This window comes from Sturnira hondurensis, unplaced genomic scaffold (genome assembly GCF_014824575.4).
Source record: "Sturnira hondurensis isolate 20B ecotype Veracruz unplaced genomic scaffold, ASM1482457v3 Scaffold0001509, whole genome shotgun sequence".
In the NCBI taxonomy this organism is placed as follows: Eukaryota; Metazoa; Chordata; class Mammalia; order Chiroptera; family Phyllostomidae; genus Sturnira; species Sturnira hondurensis.
Window position 1 is genome coordinate 1580653 of NW_028074140.1, and position 14921 is coordinate 1595573.

At 36.6% G+C, this 14921-nt stretch overlaps 1 pseudogene; it reads left to right on the top strand.

Moving 5' to 3' along the window:
- Positions 1-834: 834 nt before the first annotated feature.
- LOC118975477 (uncharacterized) lies at positions 835-930 on the top strand (annotated as a pseudogene).
- Positions 931-14921: the final 13991 nt, after the last annotated feature.

The window sequence follows — 14921 nt, forward strand, 5'->3', positions numbered from 1 at the left end:
TTTAAGTTTTCTGTCTTCTCTCCTTCTTTTTCAGTTGCAACACTTTCTGAGCTTGACAGGTTTAGTGACACCCGTTTTTTACCACTCCCAAAGGGTCAAATGCAAAATATTTTTATTGGAGAGTTAGTTTAAAATGCTTGAAAATATCAGAAAAATTTGAAACATTTTGAATGTCTTTTGAAATAATTTGATGAAGATGGGGGTGTGGCAAAAAGAGGGCTGTGGATACCAGCATTGGAGGTCTTGGTAGATCTCAAGCAGAGTAAATAAGTTTGTCTTTATTTTTTTTCTTTTTAATATTTTTTATTGATTATGCCATTACAGTTGTCCCATTGCCCCCCTTCATTCCCCTCCACCCTGCACACCCGTCCCCCACCATTCCCCCCTTTAGTTTATGTCCATGTGTCACAAGTTCTTTAGATTCTATATTTCCCACACTATTCTTGCCCTCCCCCCTGTCTATTTTCTACCTACCGTCTATGCTACTTATTCTCTGTACCTTCTCCCCCCTTCTCCTCCTCCCACTCCCCTGTTGCTAACCCACCATGTGATCTCCATTTCTATGGCTCTGCTCCTGATCTAGCTGTCCTCTTAGTCTGCTTTTGTTTTAGGTGTGGTTGTTAATAACTGTGAGTTTGCTGTTCTTTCACTGTTCATATTTTCGATCTTCTTTTTTCTTAGATAAGTCCCTTTAGTTAGTATCATTATAGCCTCACAGAAGATTGAAGTCTAATTTGGAGGCAACCTAACACATTTTTCTGAGGATGGTAACTGACTAAATTGTCACCCTTGTACTTTCATAGTATGATTATCACATTTAATAAGAATTCTAGTGCTCTCTCTGGCAGGACATATTGGAAAGATACAGAGAAATTAGCATGGCCTCTGTGCAAGGATGGCATGCAAATTTGTGAAGTGTCCCCTATTTAAAAAAAATACAAAAGGTCAATGAATCTAAGACTTGGTTCTTCAAAAAGATAAATAAGATTGACAAACTTTTAATCAGGCTCATCAAAAGAAGAAGATAAAGGACCCAAATAAATAAAATCAGAAATGAAAGAGGAGAAATAACAATTGACACCAAAGAAATACAAAGGATTATAAGAAAATATTATGAACCATTATATGCCAACAAACTGGACAACCTGGACGAAGTGGGTAAGTTCCTAGAAACATACAATCTTCTAAAAATAAATCAGGAAGAATCAGAGAATCTGAATGGACAGATTACACCTAATGAAATTGAAGTAATAATAAAAAAAACTCCCAACAAACAAATGCCCTGGACCTGATGGCCTCGCAGGTGAGTTTTACCAAATATTCCTAGAAGAACTAATACCTCTCCTTCTAAAACTATTTCATAAAATTCAAAAGGAGGGAAGGCTCCCAAACTTATTTTATGAGGCTAGCATTATCCTAATTCCAAAACTACATAAAGACACTACAAAGAAAGAAAATTACATACCAATATCCCTGATGAATAGAGATGTTAAAATCCTCAACAAAATATTAGCATACCAGATACAACAACACATCAAAAAGATCATACACCATGATCAAGTGGAATTCCAGGATTGCAGGGTTGGTACAACATTCTCAAGTCATCAAATGTGATTGACCACGTAAACAAAATGAAGGATAAAAAACACAGGATCATATCAATAGATGTGGAAAAATCTTTCGATAAATCCAGCACCCATTTATTATCAAGACTCTCAGCAAAGTAGAAATAGAGGGAACATGCCTAAACATAATAAAGGCCATATATGACAAACCCACTGTCAGCATCATACTCAATAGGCAAAAGCTACAAGTGTTCCTTTTAAGATCAGGAACAAGTCAGGGATGACCACTTTCACCTCTCTTATTCAACATAGCACTGGATGTCCTAGCCACAGCAATGAGACAAGAAGAAGAAATAAAAGGCATCCAAGTTGGAAAGGAAGAAGTAAAACTGTCTTTATTTATATATGACACAATACTGTACATAGAGAACTCCAAAGATTTTACCAAGAAACTACCGGAACTGATAAATTAATTCAGCAAAGTAGCAAGATACAAAATTAATATCCAGAAGTCAGTTACATTTTTACATGCCAATAACAAACTAACAGGGAAAATAAGAAAATCCCACTCACAATTGCTTCAAAAAAAAAAACAACCTAGGAATAAACCTAACCAAATATGTAAAAGACCTCTATAGGAAAAATTATAAGACACTGAAGAGAGAAATTGAAGAAGATACAAATAAATGAAAGCACATGCCATGTTTGTGGATAGGAAGAATAAACATCATTAAAATGTTCATACTACCCAGAGCAATATATAGATTTAAAGCAACTTCTATCAAGATTCTGATGATATGTTTCATAGAATTCAAACAAATATTTCAAAAATTAATGTGGAACTATGAAAGGCCCCACATAGCAACAGCAATCCTGAGAAAGAAGGACAAAATTGGAGGAATCATGCTACCTAATATCAAACTACGCTACAAGGTCATAGTAATCAAAAGAGCATGGTACTGGCATAAAAACAGGCACATAGGTCAATGAAATAGAATAGAGAGCCCAGAAATAAACCCATACCTTGATAGTCAATTAATATCTGACAGAGGAAGCAAGCATACTCAATGGGCTAAATATAGTTTGTTCAGTAAGTGGTGTTGGGAAAATTAGATACATGCAGAAAAATGAAATTAGACTACCTTCTTATAGCACACAGAGAGTAAATTCAAAATGGATCAAAGACTTAAATGTTAGACCCAAAACTGTAAAAATCATAGAAGAAATCATAGGCAGCAAAATCTTGGATATTGCTTATAGATTTTTTTTATTTGGTATATCTTCCCCAACAAGGGAAACAGAAGAAAAAAATAAACAAATTGGACTACATCACACTAAAAAGTTTTTGCACAGCAAAGAAATACATCCACAAAATAAAAAGACAGCCCACAGAATGGGGGAACGTATCAGTTAATATCCAAAATTTATAAAGTACTTACAAAACTCAACACCAAAAACCCAAACAACCCAGTTAAAATTGGTCACAGGACCTTGATAGACACTTCTCCAAAGAGGACAAAGACATGGCCAATAGACGTATGAAAAGATGCTCAATGTCACTAATCAACAGAGAAGTGAAAATTAAAGAATGAGATATCATTTCACTGTCAGAATGGCTATAATCAATAAATCAACAAATAACAAATGCTGGTGAGGATGTGGAGAAAGAGGAACCCCTTTGCGCTATTGGTAGGAATGCAGACTAGTGCGGCCTCTGTGGAAAGCAGTGTGGAGAGAGCTCAAAAAATTAAAAATGGATCTGCCTTTTGACCCAGCAATCCCATTTCTGGGAATATATCCAAAGGAACCCAAAATACTACTTCAAAAGAACATAAGCACCCCTATGTTCATTACAATGGTTTTTACAATCACCAAGATATGGAAGCAGCCCAAGTGTCCATGAATAGATGAGTGGATAAAGCAATTATGGGACATTTGCACAATGAAATACTACTCATCTATAAGAAAAAAGAAAATTTTACCCTTTGCAACAGTAAGGGTGGACCTGGAGAACATTAAGATTAGTGAAATAAGCCAGTCAGAGAAAGGCAAATACCATCTGATTTCACCCATATGTGGAATCTAATGAACAAACTGAACTAACAGGCAAAATAGAGACAGAATCCTAAGATGGAGAACAGATGACAGCTATGGGGAAGGGGGTCAGAGGGTGGAAGGATTGAGGAAACAGTAAAAAAGACTCAGGGACATGGATGACAGTGTGCAGATTGCTGGGGGGAGGAGGGTAATGGATTAAATGGTAATAAAAATACTATAAAAATTAAATTTAAAAAGAGTTCTAAAAGTATTATTTATGTTTCTGTCCTGAGTACCTAAAATGAACTTTAAATTTTTTATGCATAGTTAAACCAAAGCATTTAGTATTACCCTATTATCAAACACTCTTCTCCTTCTATAACATATTTAGGAAAGTGACAATGATACAAAATCCATAATCAGTGCACATAATATAACTAAATGTCTAATATTAATTATTTCATTGGATAGCTACCTTTGGGTATTATACCTTTTCTCTTTTCTGTAATCCTGTTCACTTCTTCTACCCGTCCTGGCTTGGTCATTATTCTGTGGATGCTGAATGCCTGCAAGCACATCATGCTATGTGCTAGAGAGTGGAAACAGTGGTGAACAGACACCCCTGGCTAGGTCATCCTGGAGCTTAACAACTACTTGTTCCTTAAGTGCTTTGTTTCTTCACAGCCTCTCAACGACTTCAAAGAAAAAAGTCAGTTTTTTTTCTTTCTCTCTTTTTTTAAAGATTTTATTTATTTATCTTTTTTTAGAGGGGAAGGGAAGGAGAGAGGGAGAGAAATATCAATGTATGGTTGCCTCTCGTGCGTCCCCTGCTGGGAACTGGCCTGCAACCCAGGCATGTGCCCTGACGGGGAATTGAACCACAATCCTCTGGTTTGCAGGCCCACACTCAATCCACTGAGCTGTACCAGCCAGGACTGTTTTTTTTTTTAATTACATATATTTTTATTTTATTTTTTTAATTTAAATTATTTAATTGTTCAGTTACAGTTGTCTGTAGTTTCTCCTCTCCCCTCCTCCACCTTTTCAAACTCACCTTCCTTATGTCCACCCTCCCTCTTGGTTTTGTCCATGTGTCCTTTATATTCTTTATATTTGTCCCTGAAAGCCCTTCTCAGCACTGTACATTCTGCCTTCCCCTCTGGCTATTGTTAGATTGTTCTTAATTTCAATGACTCTGGTTATATTTTGTTTGCTTTTTTTCTTTTGTTGATTGTGTTCCAGTTAAAGGTGAGATCATATGGCATTTGTCCCTCACCGCCTAGCTTATTTCACTTAGCATAATGCTCTCCAGTTCCATCCATACTGTTGCAAAGGGTATAAGCTCCTTCTTTCTCTCTGCTGTATAGTATTCTATTGTGTAAATGTACCATAGTTTTTTGATCCACTCATTTGGTGGTGGGCACTTAGGTTGCTTCCAGCACTTGATTATTGTAAATTGTGCTTCTATGAACATTGGGTGCATAGGTTGTTTTGGATTGGTGTTTCAGGGTTCTCAGGATATAATTCCAGCAGTGGAATTGCTGGGTCAAAAGGCAGTTCCAATTTTAGTTTTCTGAGAAAATTCCACACTGTTTTCCACAGTGGCTGCACCAATCTGCATTCCCACTAACAGTGCACTAGAGTTCCCTTTTCTCCACATCCTCTCCAACACTTGTTTGTTGATTTGTTTATGTTGGCCATTCTGACCAGTGTGAAGTGGTATCTCATTGTGGTTTTAATTTGCATCTCTCTGATGGCTAGTGATGCTGAGCATCTTTTCATGTGTCTCTGAGCCCTCTGTATGCCCTGCTTCAAGAAGTGTGTGTTCAAGTCCTTTGCCCCATTTTATTTCAGAGAATTCATAATTTATTCTTTGACTATTTGGTAGAATTCAGCATTGAACATATCTGGGCCTGATGCTTTCTGTTTTAGAAAATTATTATTACTATTTTTGCATTTTTAAAAATATATTTTATTGATTATGCTATTCCAGTTGTCCCATTCTCCCCTTCATTTCCCTCCACCCTGCACACCCCCTCCCACCTGCATTCCCCTCTTTGGTTCATGTCCATGTATCATAAGTTCTTTAGTTTCTACATTTCCCACACTCTTCTTGCCCTTCCCCTGTCTATTTCCTACCTATCAACTTTGCTACTTATTCTCTGTACCTCTTCCCCCTCTTTCCTCCTCCCACTCTCCTGTTGCTAACCCTCCATGTGATCTCCATTTCTGTGGTTCTGTTCCTGTTCTAGTTGTTTGCTTAGTTTGTTTTTGTTTTAGATGTGGTTGTTAATAACTGTGAGTTTGCTGTTCTTTCACTGGTCATATTTTTATCTTCTTTTTCTTAGCTAAGTCTCTTTAATGTTTCATATAGTAAGGACTTGGTAATGATGAACTCCTTTAACCTGGCATTATCTGAGAAGCACTTTATCTGCCCTTCCAGTCTAAATGAAAGCTTTGCTGGATAGAGCAATCTTGGCTGTAGGTCTTTGGAGTTCATGACTTGGAATACTTCTTTCCAGCTCCTTCTTGCCAGTAAGGTCTCTTTTGAGAAACTAGCTGACAGTCTGATAGGAATTGCTTTGTAGGTGACTGTCCCCTTATCTCTTGCTGCTTTTAGAATTCTCTCTTTCATTTTAATCTTGGCTAATGTAATTACGATGTGCCTTGGTGTGCTGCTTGTGTGCCTGGGTCACCAGCCACTGCTTGTTTCTGCCGTGACCCCTCTCCACTGGCCACTGACTCTGACCCTCTTACTAGTCTGGATGAGTGGTTGTCGGACTTCCATACAGTCCAATTTTCTGTCAGTTCTGGTTGTTTTTTAGTTTCTAAATTTTTTGTTGTTCATAATTTAGGTTGTGTGAGGAGGCACAGTGTGACTACTAGACCTCCATCTTGGCCGGAACATTTCTATCATCCCAGAAAGTTCCTCTCCCCCACCCAGTCAATTCTCCCTTTACCCCATTCCCAGAGACTACCACTGCTCCAAATTCTCTCACCATGGTTTAGGTTTTCAGTCAATTCTTGGACTTCATATAAACAGAATGAGTTAGTATGTACTTGTTGGTTTTTATATTATGTTTTTGATTCATCTATACTATTGAGTAGATCAGTAGTTCATTCCTTTTTCATTCTGAGTAGCATTCCATTGTGTAGATATACCAAAATTTATTTATCCATTCTACTGTTGGTGGCCATTTGGGTTGTTTTAGTTATTATAGTAGTGCTTCTTATACAGGTCTCTTTGTGGACATTTTTCTTTATTTCTCTTGGGTAAAGACATAGAATGGGGTTCTGAGTCAAAGAATAGGTTTATGTTTAACTTTACAAGAAATTGCCAAATAATTCTTCAAAAAAGTTGTGCTATTTTACATTTCCATAAGCAATGTTCAACAATTCCAGTTGCTCCACATCTTTATCAATGATTTGTATGCCAGTTTTTTTATTATTGATTTCATGAATACTTTACATATTATAAACATAAGTCCTAAGTTTAAAATATTTATTTGAATATTTTCTCCAGATCTCTGAATTTTCTTATCAGTGCTATCCTAAAAGTGTTACAATATTCTATTTATTTTCATGTTTCATCCTCATTTAATTTCGACTTCTAGAGTAGAAAGGCTAAAATTTTTCTCCATCTATTTAAAAATTGTTACAGCAGTTGTTCTCTGAAGAAATGAACACAGGATTCCTTTACTAATTCAATGGAAGAAAGGTCAGGGAATATAAAAAAATCAGGAGGTAAAACTACAATTTTTTCTATTTTTTATAGATGGGAAGAATTTAACACCATTAAAATATTCACACTACCCAAATAGATTCAGTGCAATTTCTATCAAGATTCCAATGACGTATTTCACAGAACTAGAACAAATATTTCAAAAATTTGTATGGAACCACAGCAGACCCAGAATAGCCAAGCAATCTTGAGAAAGAAGAACAAACCTAGAAGAATTATACTTGCTGATATCAAACTATACTACAAGACCATAGTAATCAAAACGGCACGGTATTGGCATAAAAACAGACACATCAATCAATGGAACTGAATAAAGAGCCCAGAAATAAGCCCACACTTTTATGGCCAATTAATGTTTGACAAAGGAGGCAAAAACATACAATGGGATAAAGATAGTTTATTCAATAAATGTTCCTAGGGGAATTGGATAATTACATACAAAAAAAAGCAAAACTAGACCATCTTCTTACACCATACACAAGAATAAACTCCAAGTGGGTTAAAGACTTAAAGGTTAGACTCAAACCCACAAAAATCCTAGAAGAAAACATAAGCAGTAAAATCTCAGACATTTCTTGTAGCACTATTTTTTCTGATATATCTCTTTGGGAAAGGGAAACATGAGAATAAACAAATGGGACTACACTAAACTAAAAAGGTTTTGCACAACAAAGGAAACCATCCACAATATGAAAACCATCCATTGAATGGGAAAACATTTTTGCCAATAATATATCTGGTAATTTTTTTTTTAACTTAAAAAATTTTTTTTTAATTTTTTAATTTATTTATCTTTAAAGGGGGAGGGAAGGAGAGAGGAAGAGAAACATCAATGTATGGTTGCTTCCTGTGCATCCCCTGCTGGGAACTGGCCCCTGCTGGGAACTGGCTGGCAACCCAGGCATGTGCCCTGACTGGGAATCGAACCGCGGTCGTCTGGTTCGCAGGCCCGTGCTCAATCCACTGAGCTACACCAGCCAGGGCTTATATCTGGTAAGTTTTTGTATCCAAAATTTATCAAGAGGTTATAAAGCTCAACACCAAACCAAACAATCCAATTAAAAAATGGGCAAGGACCTGAATAGACACTTTTCCAAAGAGGAAATGCTGATGATTAATAGACATATGTAAAGGTGCTCAAATCATTCATAATCAGAGAAATGCAAAAATCATAATGAGTTATCACCTCACACCAGTCAGAATGGCTATCACCAATAAATCAACAAACAAGTGCTGGTGGGGATGTGGAGAAAGGGGAACTCTCAGGTACTGTTGGTGGGAATGCAGATTGGTGCAGCCACCATGGAAACATTATAGAGTTACCTCAAAAAATTAAAGATGGAACTGCTTTATGACCTAGTGATTCCTCTTCTGGAAATATATCTGAAGACCGTCCATACACTAATTCAAAGGAGTGTATGCATCCACATGTTCACGGCAGCATTACTTACTGTAGCCAAGCTGTGGAAGCAGTCCAAGTGCCCCCTAGTAGACGAGTGGATAAAAACCGGCATTACATTTACACAAGAGAATAATACCCAGTGATAAATAAAAAAGAAGGGAATCTTACCTTTTACAACAGTATGAATGGACCTGGAGAACATGCTAAGTGAAATGTCAGTCAGAGAAAGACAAACATCAAATGTTTTCACTTTTATGTGGAATCCAGTGAACAAAATAAGCTAACAAACAAAATAGAAATGGACTTACTGATACAGAGAACAGACTGATAGCTGTTATGGGGGAGGGTGGTTAGATGGCTGAGTGAAAAAGGTAAAAGGATTAAGCAAGGAAATTAAACCCCTTACACATAGATAACAGTATGGTGATTATTAGAGGAAAAGGGAATAGAAAAGGGTAAAGGAGGGATAAATGTTGGTAGAGGGAGACTTGACTTTGGGTGGTGAACACCCAGTGCAGTATACAGATGGTTTATTATATTATTGTACACCTGGAATCTACATAATTTTATTAACCAGTGTCAACCCAATAGATTCAATAATAATTTTTAAAAACTATAAATGGAATTACACACCATGGCCAAGTAGGACTTAATGCCAAATATTCAAGGCTGATTCAATATTTGAAAATCAGTTAATGTAGTTCATTAACATCAACAGACTAAAAAAGAAAAAAACATATTAATAGATACAAATAAAAGGGTTTGATGAAATTCAGCACCTATTTATGATAAAAGCTCTGAGCACACGAGGGTTAGAGGGGAGTTTTCTCAACTTGATAAAGACTATTTGCAAAGAAACCTATAGTTAACATCATATGTAATGCTGAGAAACTCAAATCTTTGACACTAAGCTCAGACACAAGGCAAAGATGTCTCCTGTCACTCTTCATTTTCAACCTTGTGCTGGAAGTCATACCTAATGCAATAATACAAGAAAAGGAAATAAGCAAATTGAGAAAAAAGGTATAAAATTGTCTTTCTAGATAATATTGTCTATCTAGAAAATAAAAGAGAATTGATAAAAACAAAACACCCTGGAACAAATAAGAGAGTACAGAAAGGTTGCAGAATATAAGATTATTTGCTTTCCAAGAATGAAAAAGTAGAATTTGAAATTAAAAAATAAACCACTTATAGGCTCAATGCAAACCAAACTCAAATCCCAGCAAGTTATTTAATGGATATCAGCAACGTTATTTGAAAGTTTATATGGAGAAGCAAATAACCCAGAATAACAAACGCAGTAGTGCAGTTGGAGAGCTGATGCTACCCAACATCAAGACTTACTCTGAAGCTACAGTGATGAAGACAGTGTAGTGTTGGTGAAAGAATAGACATGTAGGTTAGTGGAACAGAGTGGAGAGCCCAGAAATAGTCTCCTATACATATAGTCAAGTGATTTTTGACAAAAGAGCAAAGACAGTATAATGAAGCAAAAATAGTTTCCCCAAGAAATGGTCTGGAACGAATGGGCGTCATAGGCAAAGAAATGGCAGACCTACTCCCTTTGCAAAACCTAACTCAAAATGGACTCAAGAAAACTACAAAACTCCTAGAAGATAACAGGAAAAAGCCCAGATGACCTAGGGTATGGTGATGCCTTCTTAGATACAGTGCCAAAGACACTGTCCATGAAAAAGCAATTGATAAGCTGAGTTTTATGAAAATTAAAAATTTCTATTCTGAAAAAGAATATCAAGAGAATAAGAAGACAGTCCACAGAGTGGGAGAACGTATTTGTAAAAGATATATGTGATAAATGACTGTTATTCAAAATATACAAAGAGCTCTTGAACCTTAGTAATAAAAAAACCCTAATTAAAAAAATGGGCCAAAGACTTAATAGACACCTCACCAAACAATATGTTTGTTTGTTATGGCAAACAAACATATGAAGAGATGCTCTACATCATTAGTGATTATGACAATGCAAATCAAAACTACGAGATACAATAAAAGCCTATTAAAATAGTAAAAATCCAGAAAACTGACAGCACCAAATGCTGGCAAGCATGCGGAGCAATAGAAACTCTCATACATTGCTGGTGGGAATGCAAAATGATACAGCCTCTTCAGAAGACAGTTTAGATAATATCTTAGAGAAATAAATATTCAAAGACCTGTCCAGAGAGCATCCAGCCACATAATATAAAGAAATAGAGACATTTATTGAAGAAGATATGAGATACAAGGAATGTTGTACAAAAGACAATGACACCCCAGTCCCCTTCAAAGTAGGCACCTTGGGACCTCACACAGTTCTCCCAATCACCATCAGCTGCCCCGTCATATTTTCCTGAATCTCATCTGTTGATCTGAAGGGAAGAGATTCTGAAATCTCTTCCCCTTTAAAGGTAATTTTAGTTTTGGGAAAAGCCAGAAGTCACAGAGCACTGGATCTGGGTTGTAGGGGTGCTGAGTCACCTGGGTGATTTGATATTTTGCCAAAAAATTCTCCAGGAGATGTGATGCATGAGTGGGTGCTGTTGTTGTGATGAAACTGCCAATCGCCAGTTGTCCATAGTTGTGCCCTTCTGAATCTTCCACGTAGTTTCTGCAGAGGAATGTTCAAGTTTAACACAAAATTTGAAGCAGATTGCTCAGTCATTTTGAATGTGGTGGCCCCACAGTACACAAGCTCCCTCAACAGTGTCTATGGCCCCACTGACAAGTACAGTGAAGTCTTCTTTGTTCACACATGAGCATTCTGGTCCACTCTCCTTGACTGCCAGGTTACATTGACATTGTGCAAACCATTTTCATTAAATTAACAATGGCTGGACTTTTTCCAGACAGGTGTTATACTCTTACAATCAGATCAGCAATCATGGTTGTTGGTATTTACCCAAAGGCGTCGAAAACTTAGGGGCGCATATAACCTGCATATGATGTGTAGAGCGGCTTATTTATAGCTGTCAGCACTTGGAAACAACCAAGATGTCCTTTAATAAGTGAATAGATAATATAAATATGTCCAGATAATGGAATATTATTTAGCCGTAAAAGGAAATGATCTATCAAACCATAGAAAAGCCTCAAGTGAATATTACTAAGTGAGAGAAGTTAATCTGAAAAGGCATTCTGTATAATTCCAGCTATATGATATTCTGAAGGAGGAAAACTATGGAGACGATAAAAAAGAGAGGGGTTTGCCAGTAGGGGAAGGACAGGGACAGATGAATAGGTGGAGCACCAAGAATTTTTAGAGCAGTAAAAATACTCTGTGTGTTACAATGGTGGACACACATCATTATGTGTATGTCCAAATCCATAGAATGTACAATACCTAGTGTGAACCCAAAAGTAAGCTGAACTATGGACTTTGGGTGATAATGATCTGTCCATATAGGTTTATCCTTGATTAAAATCATATACAATTCTAGTGAATAAAGTTGATATGGAGAAGGATAGGCATGTGTGGGAATGGGGGATATATGGAAAATATCTGTACCTCTCTATCAATTTTGTTGTAAAAAACCCATTCAGGTGTGCCTTCTTGAAAGTGATTCCTGCTTGTTGACCATCAAGTTCCTGTCCTTTTAAAAACTCTTTCTCCCGGCCCTGACTGGTGTAGCTCAGTGGATTGAGCGCGGGCTGCGAACCAGACGATCGCGGTTCGATTCCCAGTCAGGGCACATGCCTAGGTTGCAGGCCGGTTGCAGGCCAGTTCCCAGCAGGGGATGCACCAAAAGCAACCATACATTGATGTTTCTCTTCCTCTCTCCTTCCCTTCCCCTCTAAAGATAAATAAATAAATATTAAAAAAAAACCACCTCTTTCTCCCTGGTAATCTGTTTTACATTTGGTGCTTCTGATTTTACATATTAAATTTACTTTTGCCTCTCAGCACAGCTCTATGTGTCTTTTACAAAATGAAGTACTAAAAGTAGAGGGGGAAAAAGATGAAGCAAGACACAAGAGATCTTAATGGGGCAGTGGATGGAACCACGTACCTCCTACAGAGCCCCTACTGGTCAGTTGGGAAAGCTCATTTATAAACTTTCAGTGTCTTTTACATCATCTCTTCATGTCTCAACTAAAATTTGCTAACACTTATTGAGTACATTTCATCATCTGCTTGCAGATTCTAATTTTCCCTCAGTCTTGCAATAAATACACTCAGCTATTTTGCCAAAACAGTCTCTTGTGAAGATAAGTTTGAAAAATAGCAAGAAAAGAGGAGGAAATTGAAGTTACTCGAGCTCGGTGTGCAGCAGAGCCCCTAGTCTTATTCTTCTATGAAAATTCACTACTGAATGCCTCTGAATCAGTGTTTGACAATCCAATAATAATAGATTCTTTGAATATTTCTATGCCCCAGTCAGTGGTTATCAACATGATAACCCCGATTTTCTGTCCTATATTTCCTGTGTGGCCTAGGACAAGTGGCTTGTCAGTTGTATCTAGTTTTAGAATTTTAGAATCCTTCTGTAATCTCTTCTTTGTTATCAACTATCTGTTGTCTATTATTACTCTTCTGGAGTCTATTATTTTCCTCCCAACATCAATTCTTCCTTTATTTTGTTTCAGACCAATGGGCAAACAGGCCTTTTCGTCCCCAGGGAAGGCCATGACTTTCTGACCTAGTCCAGGGCTCAGTAGATTGCACTGTTGCAATTTAGTAATAGTGAAGGGAAATGCAAAGTGTAAAATCACTGCCCTCAAGGATATATGCATCTAGTTGGGGAGGTAAGACACATGTGTATGAAAAAACAGCTAACACAGTAGGTTATGAAGTACCTAATGTAGGCTGTGCGTATGTGATGCAGGAATTCGGAAACAGGAGATATCACTGTGGGCTGGGGAACTCAGGGAAGGACAGAAATGGAAGGGCAGTTCAGGTGGAGAGAATTGTATTGTGTTGGCCCAAAAGTCCATTATGTTGTTTCCACAAAAGACAAATTTTTCATTTTCACCAATAACTTTATTGATTTGGATATTTTGAGTATGTCGGCTATCTCCTGCTATTGACTCCTACTATTGAGTAGAGGCCGGGGGTGCTGCTAAACATCTTCCAATGCATTAGACAGCCCGCAGCAAAGAATTATTTGGCTGAAATGTCCATAGTACCAAGAAACATTGCAAACCACTTTTGAGACATTCCATCAGTCATAGCACCTTCTCTATATACTGCACAAATCTTTTTCTGTTTCAGTTGCATTTTTACTTTTCTTGCAATAATAAAGCATAATATGCTGAAAGTGTTGTGTGCTTTCTTTCATCTTCAATATTAAAGTAGATGCACAAAAATTCACCAGTTTTGTAAGTTTTTTATTTTTATTTTTTCCAGTTCCTTTAACTACTTTCAGTAATCTAAATTTAACACAAGACAAAGAAATGCCTCCTTTAATGTTCTTTAAAAATTCAAATGAAAGTGAAGCTTTAATTGCTGGGTGTTAGTAAGTATAACAAAGAAAATTACACTAGGACTATGTTTTAGTTTTTCTTTGGTATTAAGAGATATATTATCAATACCAAATCAAACCTATTATTTTTCTTTAAAATATCAATAATGTAAGGATATTTCTTGGGGAGAACGAGAATATGATGATAGCTGATACCTGCTCTGTGTATCAAGAAAAATGTGGTTACAATTAAGTAATTTACCTCTTATATGATTTACATTGGTGGAAAACCCATTTATATTTGACAATAGATTTAGAGACATTAGATTTTTCCAATTTCTTCTTCTGCAAGAAAATATATAAATATGGGGACATGACTATGGGGACATAATCTTCAAAATGTTATATGATTTCTGTTTCCTTTTAGGTGACATTTATAAATGTTAATGTTCTTTGACTTTTAGTAACAGTACTAAAGTTAAAAATGGAAACAATTTATAGAAAAATATACTGAAACACATTAGTTAATTCTGCATGGTGAGATAAGAATGGGTTTTTCATTCTACTTGTATTTCTTTCTTACATATTTCTACATTGTGTATGTAATAACAGATACCTTTCAAGAGCAAAAGAGGTTATAGTAATGCAGTGGTGTGAGCTTACTTGTCATACAACCATCACAATAATAACTGTCCAATGGCCAAATCTACCATATAACAACCCACATAGATCATTCACATATCTGAACAATTAGGGATCAGACATGAAAA